The following is a 16,309-nucleotide window of genomic DNA, read 5'->3' as shown; positions in this document are numbered from 1 at the left end:
TCCTTATTGAGAGAGCCTATCCATGGCTCATATTCTCATTTGAGGACTTCACTTTGTCTCTCATGAAGTTATGTTAAATTAGTATGCAAATGTTTTTTGATTGTTTTAATTTAGTGTTTCTAACATACTAAATTAGCATATACATTTTGGCACGCCCGATGGGACCCCACATGGGTCATCTTCATTAGCTTTTTTAGTCAAGTTTTGTATGTCATTTGCTAATTTTGGCTAATTTTGCTTTATTTTGTGATTGGTAGGATTGTATAAATTGGTTTTGTAGGTCCACATGAGCATGAAGAATACAAATGAACTCATAGTTTATCTCATAGTGTTTGTAGATTTTTCAAGCTTATAGGTGGACGCAACACTTGGAATTCTTCTTCCTCTTCTTGTCTATATTCTTTTTCTATTCCATCTACTTCTTCTTCTTCTTCTTGAGGGATCTTGACCTTTTTTTTTTTAAGGAAGTAAAATCATACACACTTTTTTTTGAGTTCTTATAATGAACCCCCAAATCATACTGAAATCCATTAAAAACTAAAAATTTGAAAAAAAAAAATCTTTTAACAAGTGAAACTAAACCAATCCAATCATTTGCATCCTTGCAACATCAAGGTTTTAGATGCATTCATGCAAAGTTAGGAACACTTCATTTTTGAAAATTTAAAAAGAACTTCAAGTTTCCATTTCAAAAGGTTCAAAGTCAACACTAAGTGCACACTAAAATCTAAATCAAACTCAAAGCATCAATCAAGGATAAAATGAACCTCATTTGCAAATATATTAAAGTTCTTTAAAAAATCTCATGAAAACTAAGAGTCCTAAATGGTTGCCAAAATTTTCCTAAAAGCTTTGTTATTTGTTCCAAACAAATGTCTTGTTGCAAAATCTTGAATGTTTCCTAGGTTTTTTATGCATCAAAATAATCTAGGAATATCATTTTTTTAGGCTTAACACATGCAAACTAGAACACAAAATCTTGAATGAAAACCAAAGTCCAAAGAGTCATTTTCACTTTTGAGTCCAAAACAATCTTGAATGATCTAAGGTTAAAAAAAAGCACTTCAAAGTTCTTAAAACAACACACAAAATCTCAATCTTGAATGCTCAAAGGAAAAAACTTAAATGTTTAATCACTTGTCTTTGAATGCATGTTGCTAAAATCACTCTTGAGTGCCATGGATTAAAATCAAGTTTTTTTTTTTAAATTTTATGAATGAATAATTAAAACAACAAATCCAATCTTGAATGCCATAGATCAAATAATCATCTTTTGGGGCATAAAAGGAATCCACATTTTAGAAACTTTCTAAGTTATAAAAACAAATAAAGACACTTTGTGTGAATTTGTTGTTGGACTCACCCTCTTTAATCACCCATCATTCTAACCATTGGTTGCAATATCAGTGCCATTTATGGGGATGGGTCTACCTAAGAAGGTGTTAAGTGCTCCACAAAAATCAAATTCCACTCACTTGAGTTTTTATTGGTTTTTCTAAGATAGAAAATTTCTTGAATGCACATTAGTCCTGCTAACACTTCATTTGGGCATAAAAATTGAACAAATCTTGACGTGGAGGGCCTCCGAGCGTGCACTTGAAATTGAGCTTTACACACATCTTTGTTTGGGCTTAAAACAAACTCACACTCAATCTTGAATGCCTTAAAGAAAATCAATCGATACTTGATGTGGAGGGCCTCTGGGCATGTGAGTTTACTTTTTGTTGACCCTAAATATTCTTGGTGTATTAATTCTTTGATCACTTCTCTTTTGTTGGTGCATTTCAAATTGGAATTGAACCTTTGCATCTTAAATCATGTGTGTTTTCAAAAGGTCTAGATCAGAAAACTTAAAGCGTCAGTTGGAAAAGAACTCTGTCTTTTAGCCCAAGATCATCCAAGTCTTCTCTCCCCTTGTCATCTTTCAAGGCCATTTTGGGTGCATAAGATTAGGATCCAAAATCTTGTCTTAGCTTTTAGGAGGCCTGCTTGGGGATTTCATCACCCCTTGGGATTGTAGACACCTAAATTTGATTACATTGCTTTGGTAATCCTATTTAGTTATCTCTAAAGGCATCATTAATTAAATTCCTATTTAATTAATCCTTTGCCATCCCCTAGCTGATTAATTTAATTAATCATCTATAGTCCTAATTGATAAATCAAATAACCTATTATTTATCAATTAAATCCTATTCTTCTATCTAAATCCAAAATCCCCATTTATTAAATAAACCTATTTGATAAATAAAAACCTCAAATATAATAACCCTTAACTTATTCCTAAACCCTCTTTTTAGCCTAATCCACCCCATCCACCCATACTAACTAAGCTTAGTCACTAACTCACTCAACCTCATGAATGTCATCCACTTGCAAATCTCTAACAAGCCTAATCTAATCCTAAACCCAAGCCTAATCCACCCCCTAATGTTGTCACATTCCCTAAGCAAGCATAAGACTTTCTTAAGCCAAGGAAAGTCAACAATCTCAACTCCCTCTAAAATATCCCAACCACCCAACAATGAATGCTCTTACAAAAGCCATAAAGACTCTTACAAGCTCTTACAAGCCATAATGAAGGGTCTTTATGAAGATATTATCCTTTGAGCCTCCTTTTTTGACTCATCCTTCCCCTTTCCTCCATCCACTCACCTTGTGACATGTGTCACTCCCTGATTGGTGCTAAACAAGCACAATCCATGTGCTCCCTTTTGAGTGCATCCTAGCCCTCCTTAAGCTTTCATCTTTCCTTCCATCTTAGCCCTCCATCCCTCAAGCCCTTAGCCTATAAATTGAATCCCCTCCCAAGCCATTTAATCACGATCCATCAAGTAAAGTTATAATGCCATTTTGAAGCCAAATCCATACTTTTGCATGCATCCAAACCAAAAATCCCAAAAATCTCCATTGAAGCTAGTTTGAAACTTGAGCATACATCCCAAACTAATCCATTAGACTCATCCCTAAATCAAGTGACTATCCTCATTGGGAGAGCCATTCCATGGCTCATATTCTCATTTGAGGGTTTCACTTTGTCTCTCATATATGTTATGTCTTTTATGCTAGTTAATGCTTTGTTTTCTTGATAGATCAGTATTACTTGCTAACATATTTCTCATATACAGGGATGACCTCAACTCCAGCGTTCTAGTGGAGTATAAAGATTGGGAGGTGAATCCAAAGACACCTCTCTTGGGATCAAAATTTTTTCGCTCGGGCTAAGCCTCAAAGAACTTTATACCCTTGAGAAGTGAAAGAGGAGAAGTGGGTTACCGCTCCTCTCGGCTGTGTGACATTGTTTTGGTTTCATCTACAGATTTGGGCCTCACATACCTTGGGTATATTGAGGACTCCCTAGCTAAACCAACTGTCAGCCTTGTAGACAACCATCTAGGATGTTAATGTGTTTAAAGTGACTGATTGAAACATTTGTGGAATATACACACTCTACGACACAATTATTGTCTTCTGAGAATCAAGAATTCTATCTGGTTGTTCTTATCTATTGCTTGATCTTTTACTTGTTGAATGAATGTTTGAAAAACTCGGTCAATCCTAGCTTAGGGCACACTTAGCATAGTCACTGCCTGTTTCAGAAGTTGAACAAAGTTGAAGCAAAACAACCATGATCTCTCAAAGCCAAACAAATTCAGGAATTTATGTCAGCACAACCCAAACCCAAACAAAAGTTTCACAAAGCCAAACTCAAGCCATCTCAAGTATACCAAGAAATTTCAGCCAAGAGAAAGGAAGTAACACCAAGCCCTTGAATTACCAAACTCCACAAAGTAGAAGAAAAAGCTGCCAACGAAGCCCTTTAAGGCGTCTAGTTAGATCACACTATCAGATTTAGTAAACATCCGGGAGTTAATCCTGCTTATGCCTTACCAACTAGGCATGATTTTTATTATTAGACCCCCTTGTTTCTCCACATCTTCTTGCATAAGTTTCACTTTAGAGTAATCTTTGTAGGAAATCCAACCATTCTAGGTTATCCCTTTAAGCATTTTAGCTCATCCATCTCATCTAGTTCCTTGCCTTAGAACCAAACCATCTAGCCAGCAATCAAAAAGTTCACATCCAAGCCTTCAAAATTGTTGTCACATTGCCAGAACTTTCTTTTCCTATCATCTTGCAAATCCACTAGTCTCACCAAGGTTATCCCTCTGACAGAGATTTGTCTAGGGTAATCTAGCCTTGTCACTTGTCATCCCTCATCACCTTGAGCTAAAGGTTAGGATCCACAAGTGGTCAATCTCATGTTTTTCTTAAGGGATCGTCAGTCTATCCTTAAGTTGACACAATCACCACCAAGCTTGCACATAGGAAAGCAGACCTTTCGTGCTTTGGCAACATATCTTTGAATTTAGAATCTCCAACCTAGTCTTGCTTAGGTTTTTCATATAGCTTTGCCTCAGCCTAGGAAATCATTTGCATAGAAAAGCCTCCCCCCTTTGCATCCACCAACATTGTTGCACCTCATCCCTAGGAAAATTTTCATGCCACCCATCACTCACTTAGCCAAGAAGAAGAAGGAAACAATGGAGCCCTATCATTTGGATCAGACAACATTGCTCCCCTTGAGCACTCAACCATCCTTCAGCCCAAAGAATGCTATACCATCACCTACTGACATTGAAGCTTTCATGAACCAACTAGGAAATGCAGTATTGGTGAACGCCATTATAGACAAGAACAAAGAAACACTGACATTGAAGCTTTCATGAACCAACCAGGAAATGTAGTATTGGTGAACGCCATTATAGACAAGAACAAAGAAACAATCATGGAAAACTTTAAGAGGGACAATGTAGGAGCCTTCAATTTTGGAAGACCTCCTCCCTTATTAGATCCTTCTCACCCTTTATTTGGGCAGCTGCCACCACCCATAGGATCTTACAATCCAAATCATCCTTTGTATATACCAAAAGAAGAGCCTCAACCCACCTCATATGATCCAACAGACCCAAACATACCAGCCTCCATTCAAGTTGAAATCTCCATTTCGCAAGCCAATCCAGCTACCACCACTCCACCATTGGTCCATACCACTCCATCCCAAACACCCTTCACCCAAAACACCTCATCATTCACTCCCTTCACTATTGCTACTACTACTCTCCAACCTAGCCTTCCAAATCCACCCATCTCCCAAATTAGTGCTAGTATGTTTGGCCAACCTCACCAATATACAACTGGGATGCCACCCATGGGGCCAAGTAATCAACCTTTCATCTCCCGCAGCTTGTTTACCTTAGCTTAGAGCATAATTCCATCATTTCCACTAGGTCCTTGGAGCTCAGTGCCATCAGCCACAAATCCACAAGCTACTGCCCTCACTCCACAAATCTATCAAAACCCACAAGCTACTACTAATGTTCTGCCAAGCTCTCAAGTGACCCAAGCTCTTGCCACCACTCTACCAAGCTTTCAAATCCAGCCACCAAGCTATCAAACCCCATCAGTTCTATTTCCAAGCTTTCAATTCCCACCACCTCCACCACCAACTAATCCATTACCTCCTATTACTAACTATTTTTCTATGCCACTTCTAGGAGGAAATTCACCACCACCAACCACCAATTACTTGGCCTCTTTTTCCATGCAGATACCCTCCCAAATGGGGGCACAACCCACATATATTGGTCAAACTCCTCAAATCCAAAGTCAAGTTCCACAAGCTCCCCGATGCTTTCCCCAAGCTTCACAACCATCTTATAACTTACCTCCACAAAGCAATCCATTTATCCCATAGCCAGCTTATGTTCCTCAATCCCAACCTCAAATCCAATATCAACAGCAAGCCTCCCAACACATGCAGCAATATGTGCCACCTCCACCTCAGCAACCCATCATCCACCATTCAGTTGCCCAAGCCATGTACAATCCCTACCAGCCAATACCTCAAAGCCATCCATATTCAATTGCACCATTCAGTGCATATCTCCCTCAAAGTGCTCCTACAGTGGAGGCACCACAACCATCACCCATTAATTCAAAATGGGAAGCCATGAAGATAGCTTTGAAGAACATCCAGGAGGGAAATGAACCAAAAACCTTCAAGTTTGAGAATGTGTGTCCTTACCCATTTGATAGAGCCATTACCATGACACCATTTCCCAAACACTTTGAGATACCCAAGTTTGATAAATTTAGAGGAAAAGGAGACCCTGTCACACATATCAAAGAATTTTACATGCACTACCAAGAAGTGGCATATAGTGACATCTTCCTTTTGTGTCTCTTCCCCAAAAGTTTGGCCGAACCAGCTCTTGAATGGTTTTATAGAATCCCATATGGCACAATCAAAAACTTTGCTGAATTGTCTGAGGCATTTGTAGCCCAATATGCCCATCTTGTTGAGAAAAAATTATCAGTGGTTGATCTTGTCCACACCAAGCAAAAAGGTGGAGAAAGTCTTGGTGAATATCTGCAAAGATGGCAAACCCTTACCAACCGCATATCTTGCACCCTGCCAGAGCGCCATTTGGTGAAATTTTTTATTGATAATGCCCATCCCAACTTAGCTCACCACATGACCATGAATTGTTTGCAGACCTACAAAGATATCAAAGAAAAAGGAATGATCCTTTAGCAAGGACTCATTAAAGATGGTGTGGTCAAGATTTACAAGGAAGCCAACCAAAATCAAACACATTCAAATGACAAGTCTAGGTATTGGAACAAAAACAAGCACGTTGCAACAAATGGGGTCACTAACACCAGACATGTGAATATTGGTGGTCCTTCCCAAAATCAGTCCAACCCACCTTATCAACCAAACAATCAACAAGCTATGAACAACCAACAACAAAATCAACAAAGCTTTCAAAGCCACAATCCAATGCCCAACTTTCAGGGGTCTAACAATCAAGGTAATGCCATCAATGTAGCTGCAGGACCAAAGCCCAAGTTCCAACTTGCACCTCGAAACTATACACCCCTTGGTGAGCCATTGGATGCCATTTTTGAGAAATTAGTCAAGGAAAACCTCATCAAATTTCCTCCTACCTAGAAAATTGACCTAGGCCAATCCAAAGTTTCATGGTATAGAGACAATGAGTATTGCAAGTTTCATAGGGTGAAAGGGCACACCACTCTCAGATGCATGAAGCTGAAAGATTATGTGTAGGACCTCATTGATCAGAAAGAAATCATATTTGGAGTACAAACCTCTCCTAATGTAGGCTTGCAGATCTATCAAAATGCTTTTCCTCCTCGCAACAACCAAAATCCTAGAAAAGCACCCATCCAAACTAACAACAACAACACCAACAACTGCCAGCAAAACCAACAACATGGGAAGAACAATGACCACACTTCATCCTATATAGACTATGGTAGCCTCATAGGTTGTATATCTGAGAAAGAGCCTTTTGTCAATGTTATCAATATCCAAGGCCCAAACAATGAGTGTGTAGTCACCACTCAAAGAGCGCGATTGAACATCGCAACCCCATTAGTCCCATCAACACTATTAACCCCAACAACATCATCAGCTCCACCAAAAAGCCAGTACAATATCTTGGAACACCTTGGGAACATGCCAGACCAAATCTCTATTTTAGACCTTGTCTGGACTAGTCCCGTGTACAAAGACATCCTTGATAGTCCTCTCATAGAATCCTGTGTCCCTTCGGATATCAATGCGATTGATTTTCGTAATCTTGTTGGACACCTTTCATCCTCATGTGCCTTATCATTCAAGCCCACTGACATACCCATGGTCGAGCCAGATTACACCCTTCCACTTTGCATAGCCATTATGGTATCCAATTTTGCTATAAAAAGAGTAATGATAGATAATGGATTAGCCTTGAATATTTGCACCCTAAAATTCAGAAAACAAGCTAGGTATACTGAGGCAGATATCATCAATGAGGTTATCACCATTAAAGCTTATGATAATCTAGAGAGAACCACAGAGGGCACAGTTTTGCTACCCATCAAGGTTGGGGCAGTCATCCAAGAGACAATTTGCCATGTTGTTGATCTAAACCTACCATTTAACATCCTCCTCAGTTGCCCATGGATTCATGCCATGAAGGCTGTTCCATCCACATATCATCAGTGCCTCAAATTTCTGCATTAGGGCACTAAAGTGACCATCCATGCCAATCCAAAACCCTTTACTTATTGCAATGTGGTTGAAGCCTCATATACAAACCATTTCCTTGGCATCGAAATTGACCAATCCATCACCAGTTCATCCAACACCTGTAATGACCCAGAAACCATCCTTGCCTCCACCCTATCTACCCTAAAGATCAACAACAAAGGTTGTGGAGAGTATAGCCTATCTAATGCATTTGCAGTTGGTGCATTGCCACTTGATCCACACACCCATGGATGGCCCACATATCATAGAGCCAAGGAGACTCCACCTCCTTGATACACACAGCTTGGCCCAACAACCTTTGTATCCCCAAGAATCCCTCTTCATGAGGAGCTCACTCTAGATATCAACAATTGGTTACATAAGGATGCACCTCTAAGAAATCAACCATGCCTTGATCACTTCAGCCAGAAGTATCCCCAAGCACATAAGCTCATCACTAAAAAATGGAACTATTAAGGTGGTGGTCTAGGACTAGAGGAAAGAGGCATGCAGTGTCCCATCAAAGCACACAAACGGGAAAAGAAGTTAGGTCTAGGCTTTGGCATACCCACAACTGGGGGCACCAATATGGACGGTCATGCTTTTTTAAACATCCACCGTGACCTTGTAGAAATCAAAGACATTCCAGAGGAAGTTGGAAAGAGAGCCTACGATGATATCCTAGACCAAATCTCCCTAGGAGACTTTGTTCTCCAAGAACTATCCATCCATTTCATCGACCTACCACTCGCTCACCTTGAACTCATAGATTGGGACCAACCAAGCATCATACACATTGATGAGTTCACATCAGAGGAAGCGCTTCTAAGATTTATGGGAGCCAAAACTCCTCACAAGAAAACAAAGCCAAATTCTACATATATCTATAAGCTAGATCTCAAGGGGTATTTTGGAGAAAATCCCCAAGTTAGTTTCGATACACTAGAAACTGGAACTAAGGCAAATTCAAGACTAGCTTAGGCAGAAAAGAGAGCCCCTCAGCGAGAAAATCCAGAGTCACAAGCAGAACATGAGGATTTAGCATTGCCTCCTCAAGATAATCGACTAGAGGTGTCTTCTATTCTAATTGATGATACTAGAGAAGTCAACATCAGTTCTTTAGAGATCCCCAAACTTGTTCACATTGTTGCATCCCTATTGCAAGACCAAGCTGATCTCCTCTTTGAGGTCTTAAGAGAGAACATTGGCCAATTTGCATGGTCATATCAAGACATGCCAAGACTTGATCCAAAGCTTGTAGTTCATCATCTTGCAATCGATCCAAAGATCAGGCCCGTTAGACAAAAGCTTAGAAAAATGCACCCCAAGGTGGCATTACTAGTCAAAGCTGAATTAGAAAGAATGTTAGCTGCTAAGGTTATCCGATCTATCGACTACTCAGGGTGGATCTCCAACATGGTCCCTGTCACTAAGCTTTCTGGAGACATTAAAATCTGCACTAATTTTAGAGATCTTAACAAAGCTTGTCCAAAAGATGATTTTCCCTTACCCAACATAGATATGATTGTAGACCTTACAGCTGGACATGAAATTCTGTCACTCATCGATGGATTTTTTGGGTATAATAAAATCAAGATTGCAGAAGAGGATCAACATAAGACATCATTCACTACCCCTTGGGGAACCTTTTGCTACAACATGATGCCTTTTGGCCTAAAGAATGCTGGGGCTACCTATCAAAGAGCTATGATAGACATTTTCCATGATCTTATCCATAGCATTTTGGAGATTATGTGGATGATATCTTGGTTAAATCTCACACCTTCATGGATCATCTTGCTAACCTAGAGAAATTCTTTGATAGGTTAGCCAGATATCATCTCATGCTGAATCCCAAGAAATGTGTCTTTGGGGTCACATCTGGCAAGCTTCTAGGCTTTATAGTTTCTAAACGAGGTATAGAGATCGACCCCAAGAAGGTCAAGGCTATCTTAGACATGCCTCTTCCCCATACACTGTGATAGCTTTGTACTCTTCAGGTAAAGCTTCAATTCATCCAGCACTTCATCTCCTAGCTTATAGATAAGTGTACACCATTTGCACATCTACTAAAGAAAGATGAGAACTTCAAGTGGGATTCTTTATGTCAATGCAGCTTCAATCAGCTCAAGTAGTATCTCGCCAATCCCCCTATCTTGGTTCCACCAGTTCTTGGTCATCCCTTCATCTTGTACATATCAGCAATGCCTATTGCTTTAGGCCCACTTCTAGCATAGCACAATGACTACGGTAGAGAAAGAGCCATCTACTATATCAGTAGAACCCTAGTTGGTTATGAACTCAATTACACTCCTGTGGAAAAAGCTTGTTTGGCAGTTGTTTTCTCAACTCAAAAGCTTCGCCACTACATGCTAAGTCATACCGTCCAGCTAGTATCCAAAATTGATCCTCTCAAGTATATGCTCTCTAGAATAGCACTTATAGGCCGTTTGGCCAAATGGGTTATGCTCCTTAGCAAATTTGACATCTAGTATGTGGACAAAAAGGAAATCAAAGGGAAAGCTATAGCAGATCACCTAGCTGATGCACCTCTAGTAGATACATATCCTTTGATCATAGAATTTCCAGATGAACATATCTATCTAATTGAAGAACAACCCCCATAGAAACTTTATTTTGATGGCTCATACACATCTCATGGATCAGGGGTAGGAATATTGATGGTCACACCTCAAGGAGATTACATTCCAAAAGCTTTTAAGCTACAGTTCCCTAGCACCAACAATATAGCTGAATATGAGGCTCTCATAGAAAGATTAAAGATAGCTGCAGAATGGAACATCACTGAGATACAAATCTTTGGCAATTCTCAGCTCATCATAAGGCAAGTCCTAAATGAATATCAAACCAAAGATGAAAAGCTATTACCCTACAAAGAGCTAGTTGATTAACTAACCTAGCATTTTACAAAGCTTCAGTTTATACAAGTCCCTCAAATATAGAACAAAGCAGCGGATGCTATGGCTACTATCATCTCACTCTTGGAAATTCACCAAGCGGCTATGCAGTACGAGTTTTTAGTCGAGCAGCTCCTCACACCCGCCTATGTGAATGAGGATTCAAATTGTGTTTGCATCTTGGTTGGTCCTTAATCCCCTTAGTACCATGAAATCCATGCTTACCTTAAAGATGGTATCATATCCCCTCACCTCACACGAATCCAATGCCAAAACCTCATCCTAAAATCATCCCGCTATGTCATCATAGCCAATACCCTATATCGTCAGGGTTATCATGATACTCTCTCTAGGTGTTTAGACCAAAATGAGGCGACAAAGGCATTAAAAGAAGTACACTTTGAACTTTACGATGCCCACATGAGTGGTATTGTCGTAGCACGACAAATCCTTAGAGCAAGCTACTATTGGTTTACCATCAAAGAAGACTCCTATGACTTTGTCAAAAAATGTCTCCCATGTCAGCAGCACGCCAATCTTGTGCACACTCCAGCACAAGATCTATAGCTTATTGCACCACCTTGGCCCTTTGCATGTTGGGGCCTTGATCTAGTTGGAACTATCACACTTCTCTCATCTGATGGACATAAATGGATAATAACAACTACAAACTATTTCACTAAATGGGTGGAAGCAGTCCCCCTAGTCTCAGCTATAGGAGTTCAGGTCTCCAAGTTCATCTTGTACCACATTGTTTGCCGCTTTGACATCCCATCCACCATCTTCATTGACCACGGAGGTAACTTTGAAAATCTCAACATGGAAGAATTATGCACTTCCCTCCACATCCATCACCGCTTTTCTAGCCCATATTTTCCACAAGGTAACGACGAGGCAGAGGCAACTAACAAAACCCTCCTCAAAATCCTAAAGAAAGTTGTCAATAATTCCAGCCACAATTGGCACCTATAAATAAATCCAACCCTATGGGCCTATCAAACCTCCTTTCATACATCCACAGGAACAACTCCATACTCCCTAGTCTATGGTGCTGAAGCAGTACTACCCATAAAGGTTGAACTTCCCTCCTTGCGTATATCTTTGCGAGGGAAAATATCAGATGAAGAATACAGAGTAGCTCGACTCACCCAGCTAGATCTCTTGTATGAGAAGTGAAAACATGCCTATGATCACCTTACAATCTATCGATCTCATCTCAAAAGGAACTTCAATAAGAAGGTGCTTCCCCAACACTTTAGCTAGGTGACATGGTCCTCAAAGAAAATATGAAAGTCCAAGCTAATCGAGAAAAGAAAGACAAGTTTGAACCTACATGGCTTGGTCCTTGTGTTATCACTGCCTCCTTTGGCTCCAGAGCCTATCAGCTATCTACACCGAAAGGATAACTCTTGAATGATCCTACTAACATCATTCATCTCTAAAAGTTCTATGCTTGAAGATCCTTGGTATACCCAGCTTTTGAAAAATACAAAAAAAAATAGTAAAGAGAAATAAGTGTCCAATGGTGAAAACTTGGCAATTCAAGTGCCTTGGATAGGTACCTTGGTGAAAAATTGGTAATTCAGGTGCCTTGTGTACTAAGACTAATCCATTATCTATCACTATCCTATCCCTCATCCATCCACTCACCATCCCATAAAACACCTGCTTGTTCCCTTGGTGTTCCAACCAAATATCCAACATCTAATGAAGCCTGTAAATACCTCTTGTATAGCTTGTAAATCTTGTACCTCAACTTGTAAATCTTGTACCAAAGCTTGTATCATACCTTGTAAATCTTGTATCATCCCTTGTATCATGGCTTGTATATCCAAATCTTGTCCAAAACTTGTACCATATTCCAGCTTGTAAATAACCTTGTATCCTAGTTTGTATCCTATCACATGCACAAAATCCCATTTTCCTTAAGCTTTTCACAAAACCATCAAATTATCCAACTATCCATCCAACACACTCTAAAACATTTCCATCTCACAAAACCCAAACATGAACAACCTTGTACATTTGTAACATATCTTGGTTTGTCAGCTTGTACATCCTCTTTCGCTTAGTGCCATTGTATCTATCCAGCTTTCATGTTAGTTCATCCTTGATTAGCATCTTGCACACATCGCACAACCCTTGGTTAGCTATTCCAATGAATCCTTTAGCTAGATCTCCTATCACCAAAGTGTTATCCTTCTTAGTTCAGCTTGCCAGAAACATCACTCATCCAGATCCATCAGCTTAGGTGTTCTTCGATAGATCCTTGTAGGATATAGCTTTCCTCATGTCTAATCTTCGTCCGTTAGTACCTCATCCTACCCATCTCATTGGCAAACGGTTCTCTTTTAGATTTTTGCTTTCTTTTGATTTGGAATCTACCCTTTGGGTCTTGAAGTATCTTTTCCAAGCAATCTTTTTGTTCCCTCCTCAAGGTTGCCACGATCTTCCATATCATGGTATACTATGAATGGGGTAATCTGAGCGTAAGATTTTGATAAGGTCTTTTGTTTGTTTTTCTTTTTTGCTTGTGTGTTATCCAGTGTTAGTTCCACGTTGCTTCCTCTGGGATTCATGTGTGCTACTAGGGAAATCTTTGCGTGTTTGTTTTGAATCAAGTCCGTTAGTCCTCTGGACAGTTGGTGAAAAGGCCTTGATTTTCTTGGTCACCTTGGCAATTAACCAACAATCCTATAGCAAATCTAGTGCTCAACTACATGGTGGTACTTCTCTTTGAAGTATCCCCCCGCTCAATAATCTTCAATGGAATCCCTTCATCTCCATTATTCCCCATCCATATCTAGCATCTCTCTCTCCTACCCTAGCTTATGCATCAGTATGTCTTTGAATCAATCATCACTCTTAGCTTTAGGAATCCATAATCCTAGTCTTAGGATCCACCAATCAAATCAATCCACCAAGCCTTATCTTTCGAGATCCACAATCCTAGTCCTAGGGATCCTCGAAACCCATCTCTCGCCAATCTAGCTCTTTGAAATCCTATTGCATCAACTTTATCATCCCATCATCCATATCCCTATCCTGGCTTCCTTTTTATAGTGCTCTGCTCCTTCATCCTCCCCCCAATCCTGAAAGTCTTAAGCTTATTTACTCTTGTGGCTCTAATTTTCCCCTTTATCATTCTCCCATAGTGAGAGTTGAAGCTACCTAAACCTCTTCTCTTAAGCCACTCTTCATTCTCCCACCCACCAAGATTCTTATACTTTTCAAGAAGCCATCGAGCCTCACTTTTTCTCCCCACTACCTTCTTGAGGGGGCATCTCACAATCCATTCTCTCCTCTTCTACTCTAGCCTTGGGAATCTTATTTTCTTATCTTTGATGCCATGGCACTTGTGGCATCACATCAAAGAGGGGCAAAATGTAGACACCTAAAAGTCCTTTAGAAAATAAAATATGTTTATTTTCTGAAAAAAGTCCTTGATGACATCATCATTAATTAATTAATTTTTAATGCCATTAAATTCCTTTATCTTAATTAAAAATATTTAATTAAGGAATCCCTCCCAAAAATGTTTAAATCTTATTTAAACATTATTTCCTTATTTATTAATTATTTAATTAATAAATTGACCAAAAATCCCAAAATAAATGAATAATTTATTTTTTGCCCAAAACTTGGCCAATTTCCTTAAGACCACTAACCTCTGCCAAAATCTTCTAATCCTTCTTTAATTTCGATTAAAGGCTAATCCTATCATTTCCTATCCCTAATCCCAACTCAAAATATTTAATTAAGATTAAATATTAATCCTCATGTTTATTAAAAATGTTTTAATAAACATCTCCTCAACCCAAACCCTTGAAATAAATAAAACTTTATTTATTTTCTAAAAAACCTTTTTTATCCTCATCCTAGGAAGTTCTAAACTCTTCTAGAAAGTCTTCATCCTCATCCAAAGCCTAGACTCTTCTAGAAGATTTCAATCCTTATCTTTAATCCTAATCCTAATCCCCTCCTAACCTTGTCACATTCCCTAAACATGGGTTAAGACTTGCTAACCCAAGCCAAAGTTAACAAATAGCTCCTCCTTCACCCACCCTAATTTATTGCCATCCACTTGCCTATCCCTAAGCTAATCCTAAACCATCCTAATCCATCCTCTAATCATTTTCACAATCCTAAGCAAGCTTAAAACCTTCCTAATCCAACCCAAGTCGAAATTCCTCACCCTCCAACATAACTGACCCTCAAATATCTCTTACACTCTCCTTCAATGCTCTTACAAAGCACTTATGGAGGGTCTTTATGAAGATATTATCCCTTGAGCCTCCTTTGTTGACTCATCCTTGCCCTTTCCTCCATCCTCTCACCCTGTGACATGTGTCACTCCTTGATTGGCTGTAAGGAAGCACAATCCATGTGCTCTCCTCTCATTCAATCTGAGCCCTCCATAAGCTTTCTCCTTTCCTTCCATCTTAGCCCTCCATCCCTCAAACCTCTTGCCTATAAATTAGATCCTTCCCCTTTGCAAAAAAAACACAATCTAGAAAGTAAAGCCATAATACCATTTTGAGAAGCCATTTTTTACATCAAATCCATTCACCAAAATCTATCAAAAACTTTCCATTGAAGCCCATTTGAGCATTTGAGCATACATACATAATCAAGCCATCTTAGCTATTAGACACACCTCTACATCAAGTGATCATCCTCATTGAGAGATCCTATCCATGGCTCATATTCTCATTTGAGGACTTCACTTTGTCTCTCATGAAGTTATGTTAAATTAGTATACAAATGCTTTTTGATTGTTTTAATTTAGTGTTTCTAACATACTAAAGTAGCATATACACAAACATATTGAAAAAATAAAGGAAGGAAGGAAGGCCTCAAGAAGACCCCCCAAGGACAACTTCCACCGAAGATGGCTCAAGAAACTCTCTCAAAACCATAAGTACAACCAGCCCCCCCATGAGAGATAGAAAATAAATCAAAGCCTCCCCCCCAGAATAATGTAGCCCCTAGAGAAAAAATCGAACAAATGAAACTCCAATGTAGAGGAAACAAGGGAAAAAAATAAGGGAACCCCTGAATGAGAGGGAAAACTAGAAGACCTAGCTAATGCTCAAAGGAGAAAATATGAGGATCCTGAAAGGGAATCCCCAAGGTAGGTGTGATGACATTATCATGAATGTCCACTATAGAATCTGCAATAGGTGCACCTGGAGGATCAATGAATGGAGTTGGAGGATCAAGTAGAGAAGAAGAAGAATCCTCCTGAAGAGAAAAGACCTCAACTAGATGTGGTGTGGAAGTTGAAATA

This window comes from Cupressus sempervirens, chromosome 8 (assembly GCF_028749045.1).
Source record: "Cupressus sempervirens isolate cs-2001-9-10 chromosome 8, ASM2874904v1, whole genome shotgun sequence".
Lineage (NCBI taxonomy): Eukaryota > Viridiplantae > Streptophyta > Pinopsida > Cupressales > Cupressaceae > Cupressus > Cupressus sempervirens.
This window is presented reverse-complemented; position numbering follows the sequence as displayed.